Here is a 5,159-nt window from a genome sequence, read left to right on the forward strand (position 1 = left end):
TGCGGGAGAAAGGGAAGAAGAGAATGATGGAAATCGTTTCTGGGAAACTATTTTTACATTATGTGTTGTTTGTTCCCGGTAAATAAACTGAAATCTTCTTAACAGTACAACAAAATCTAAACCACTAAATCCAATAATACAGGAGTATAACTTTTGAAAAAAATTTCTTTGGCTGCGCAGCATGTGGGATCTTAGCTCCCCAACCAGGGATTGAACCCACGCCTGCTGCATTGGAAGCGCAGAGTCTTCACCACGGGACCACCGGGGAAGTCCCAGGACTATCACTTTTAAAGGAGAAGGTACAAACCCCTCGGTTCTATGAACTGGAGATTTTTAGTAAGAAGTCAATATATTTGTTGTTAGGCTCATTTTATGTTAGGCTGTCTCCCTGCACAGGATGCAGGCGCCTTGAGGATGGAAATCATATCCCTCTATAGTACGTCCCTCTTCTTTCTGCTTTGCAGTTTGCTGCTCCACTTGCTCAACCCCACCTAGTAATAACCTATACTTCCCTTGTTCCTGTTTTCCCATCTGGAAAACAGACAAAAGGCAACCAAACAACGCAAAGGTCTCAACAAATAAGGGATATCCAAAACCAGAGATGGCCAGAACTTCTGTATCCCTGATGAAACCTAGCCCGGTGTTCAATACTTAGGTATCATTAATTCATGCGTGTTGACTGAAACAGTTGAAACTCAATTCTTCCACTTCCCAGTTTAGTTTTAGTCCTCATACAAAACCTGATAATCAAATTCCTTAATGCTAGGAATCACAGTGAAAAATAGTATCTGAACTGACTTCTGTCAGATGAGTGAGAACTAAGGTTAATTCAGTGTATCTGAAGCATAGAAAGTGAGGGCAAAAGTGGCAAAAGATGGGACTAGAGAAGCAGAGAGGATTCTAGACCACGCAGAGTCTTAAAGGCCAACAGTGTGTTTTCTATTCTCAAAACAATGTTTGTGAGCGATGTTTATGAGCAACGTTCCAACTTGCTTTGAAGGTCTCTTGTGTGAAGAATGGATTGAAAGGAAACAAGATATATGGACGCTAGTTAGGACCTAATCGCAACAGACAGGCAAGTTCAGTATTAGGATGTTGAGGAAGAGCTGACAGATTCCAAAGAAATTCAGGAGATGAACTGAAGCGGGCTTAATGGGGTAGGAGATGGAGGAAAGGAAGGTCTTAGGGAATTCAAGGGTTTACTGCACACATGAGCAAAGTCTCAAAATTAATCATTTGAACGTACAGAGGTGGATCTCCCAAATGACACCGGTTAGGAAGCAACGGTACGCCCTTTAGAATTCCTAGAGACAACACAAATCAACTGTTTCGATGGAAAATTCGGCGGGACCCTTGATTTCCATGGGAATACAGAGAAAAGAGACACTGATCTGGCTTGCAGGTATTTAGGAAGTTGTTAGCCGGACATCACCTACTAGTATCATGTAAGTAGGCCGTCCGAAGTAGGAAGCTTAGGGGAAAAACCTGGAGGAAAACTTAAAAGCTTAAGCCACACCTCTACACTACACCACCTTTCACAATTTCTTCTCAGATAAGCATCATCCCCATCAGTGAAGAAACTCGTACCTCATAATAGGAAAAACAGGCCTAAAGATTCAATGTGTGTCTTGGGAGGTCCCATCTATGCGATATCTTCCTGGGACCAGAAAAGGCCCCAGGAAGATCAATCTCTGCACCCCTGAAAGCTTACCACCAAGGAAAATGACTAGGTCCATAGATTTCCTCCCTCAAACCAGCTTACCTCACACATAGATCATTAGCAACTCAGCCCTTACTCACATTATCACAGTCACAAGAGTGGTTAGGGAGAAAAGCACTAACCAGGGGAACTAAAACAGAGGCAATCCAGGCCAAGCTGGGCTGGTGGCAGATATCTTGCTCCTTACGCTCGGGTGCATAATGCGACTCACCACAGTGCCTTTTTCACAGACCCTTTTGAACGTTTCTCCACAGAATCCAACAGCTCAAGTCAGTTCATGACGCTTCAAGGTCAACAATCGTCAAGAGAAAAACATGCAATATGTCTTACAATGTTGGATTCCTTACAAACAGGACAAGGAGATAACCATGTAGACAAAACCAGAGCATTTGAAAACATCTGTATTCTACAAACACACCAGTGAATGCTATAAATAAGGTACTATGACATAAAACAAAATGAAAACTAGATGTGAGACTCTTCTCTTCAGTGTACAGACTTCATGGCAGTTGCTGCACACTATCTAGCTACTTAGATCTTTAACTCTCTGTTCTGTTAATACCAAATGAGGCCCAAGTGTGTCAACCTGTTTCCCACAGAAACCAAAAAGTCTACATGCATCTCTTTTCTCCTGTGCCCTTTCACCTTACCTGCTCCCAATTCTCCACCAACGTCCTCCTCTTTCTCTAATTATTCTCCTCTTCATTTTGCTTGGCCTTGCCCCCAAGCATGCAAGACAGAGAGTCCTAGAGGTCCAAGATTCTAGAGTGGCTGTTTGCAAGGCGGAGGAGATTACAGTAACTGCCACACTGTATATACTTCTGTGCAAAGAAAAAGGGACAGTGTTCAGAATGTCTCTCACATATAACAAGAGCTGGAGATGGCAGGATACCTGTGTGGCCCAAGGAACTAGAGCTAGCAAATTATGGGCCAAACAATTGCAACCAAAGGCTGGAAGAGGAAAGGTCTGCAACCAGCTCTGTCTCCTAGCTCTCTGGTATTTGCTGCCAACGGGCAGAGTCTATTTTGTGAAGCATCAAGCACTGAAAAGAAGACTCCTGCTGCTGAAGTTGACAGGAAGTAACGTCCAATGCAAGATCAAGGCTTGTCCTCAAAGCAATGCCCATAATGGAAGAAAAAAAAAAAAGAGAAAGCGGAAGAGAAACGTTAAGTCGCAAGTCCAACCTGGCCCCCAGCCTAGCCCAGCCCAAGGAAGGTAGGAGTCAAGGAGAAGAAACTAAAAGAGAAGAGCCTTGGACCACAACATTCTCCACAAGGTACACTCAACAAACTTCACCCTACTCTTGAACCAAGTTACAAAAAGAGCTTCTTAATCCCTACTTTGGCTCCTTAAAAGCTGCTATCAGTTCACTCATTAGACACATATGATTTCAGAACAACTGTAATAGTTCAAACTAGATGGCTCTTTCCTTCCTAAGGATTATTAATTAAAGAAGATCTATATAGCTCTAAGTATATGATACATAAAATAGAATACTCTGTAGAATATAAGTAACTCTTAGTTCAGTGTATTAATGAACGTCTGTAAGAAATGTGGCAATGATTTCCCTAATGGAAGAGCCTGGGGGAGGTAAATCTGTCTTCTAGGATTTCCTCCCCAGAGCTCAGAAACTCAGGTGTTGTTTTAGCTCTCCTACACTCTCTTCACCCAAGCCCGCCTTCCTGTTGGGGATCGGACCTCCCTATTGGCTCTCTCATACCTTTCAACTGCCTGCTTTGTGACATCACTCTCCTACCAAACCTACTACCACTTGGTAGAGTCTTGGGGTTTCCGTGGAGCTGTTTGGACCAGTAACCAGTGACCTCTGTACTGGACACGTGCGCCGTTCAGCTGCAGCCACTCAGACATCCTCTAGTGTTGTCTCCTCATCCCTTGTACCTGCAGTGGATGCTTCCTCTTCTCTGACCATGTCAGGTAAGAAAAGAAACTTTGGAAAGTTTTGCGTTCGATTTCTTTTGCCCCTAAATTGAGTAGGAGATTCAAAATAGCATGGAATAATGAGGGAAAGTATTGAACTACACGTCTGGAGACCTAATTTCACTTTTGACTTTGACGTTTACTATCTGTGTGACTTTGGACAAATCACTGGCTGTCTCACAAAGCCTGTTGCTTTCCTTAACTGTTACGTTAGGATACCACGTTGGGTTGATCACTCTGATCCCCTTCTTTTCCAGTATTGAGCCTTAAAGGGTACCCATGTAGAAAACGAAATCAGACACTTCTCAAGAGTGTTTCAACAGAAACATAGAAAAGCCAGGGGACATAGAAAACTAGCAATATATACCAAGATGTTTCATCTCTAATGGTCTCCCTCCACTAGGATTTCGACTAGTTGAAAAGAGAGAATAGGGAGAGAGGATGGAGAGTACTGGGCTCTACAGGGAGGCACAGAGTCGAGCGTAAGGAAGTTTAGGACGGTTTTCATTAGCACAGGCCAACAGGCACCAAGAGATGGGAGAAAATGTAAGAATGAAGAGGGAAAGCATAGAGGAGCTCTCAAGAAAAACGGAGTTTGCAATGGAATGCTGATGGGAACCAAAGATTTTCAATTAAAGCAGAAACAGCACAGAGGGAAACCTGCTCAGAGCAGGGCAAAACCAAGTTGATGGTAGCAAACCCTTACATTAACAGACTAAGAAGGAAAGTAAGGCCAGAACAGGGGATCACCAGGAAAGGCAGCTTATCAGAAAAGTCATACTCCGTTTTCTTTCTTTTATTGCCTCTCTGAATACAGTTGGCCACTTGACAGTTTTGAATATAAACATTTTAGAAATACGTTTTAGAAATGATGCCTCCTATAAACAAGCAACCACAGTGGTTATCTAGGGGGCTGCTTTTCAGTGTTTTATTCTTTCTAATTTTTAAACTAGGTAGACATTTCACCAATTCAACATTTTAAGTGATATCTTCTAAATTGAATCAGAAGGACTATTTTCCTTGGTGTGATATGTAGGTTCTAAGGCAAGGCTGCTTTTCATTTTTACAGTTATTTCCTTCCTAACACAGAGAGCACATTGATCAACAGCCATCGTTCGCTTGTAGAGCTTAGCTACCGAAGAAGAAGAAGAAAAAGTCAAGCCCCACATCTCTAATTCCCCCCACTTAGGGAATTCCCTGGCGGTCCAGTGCTTAGGACTCGGTGCTTTCACGGCCAGGGCCACGCGGCGCGGCCAAAGAAACAAAACAAACAAACATCCACGTTTATCGAAAACCATATTGTGGAGTCCTGTGGATTTTCTTACATTTGAAAATCTTTTTTAATTGGATTCTAGGCATGATGGTTTTTTGAGGTTTTGGGATGCCATCTTCTTGGATGCTGAAGATGATTCTAATCTAAGTTCTAGGATAAATCCAAAAACCTTCCTGATACATTTTAAGCTTCCTTTCTGCTTATTATATAAGCTATATTCATTGAAA

Source organism: Balaenoptera borealis (assembly GCF_965194805.1).
Source record: "Balaenoptera borealis genome assembly, contig: HAP1_SCAFFOLD_2558, whole genome shotgun sequence".
Taxonomy (NCBI): domain Eukaryota; kingdom Metazoa; phylum Chordata; class Mammalia; order Artiodactyla; family Balaenopteridae; genus Balaenoptera; species Balaenoptera borealis.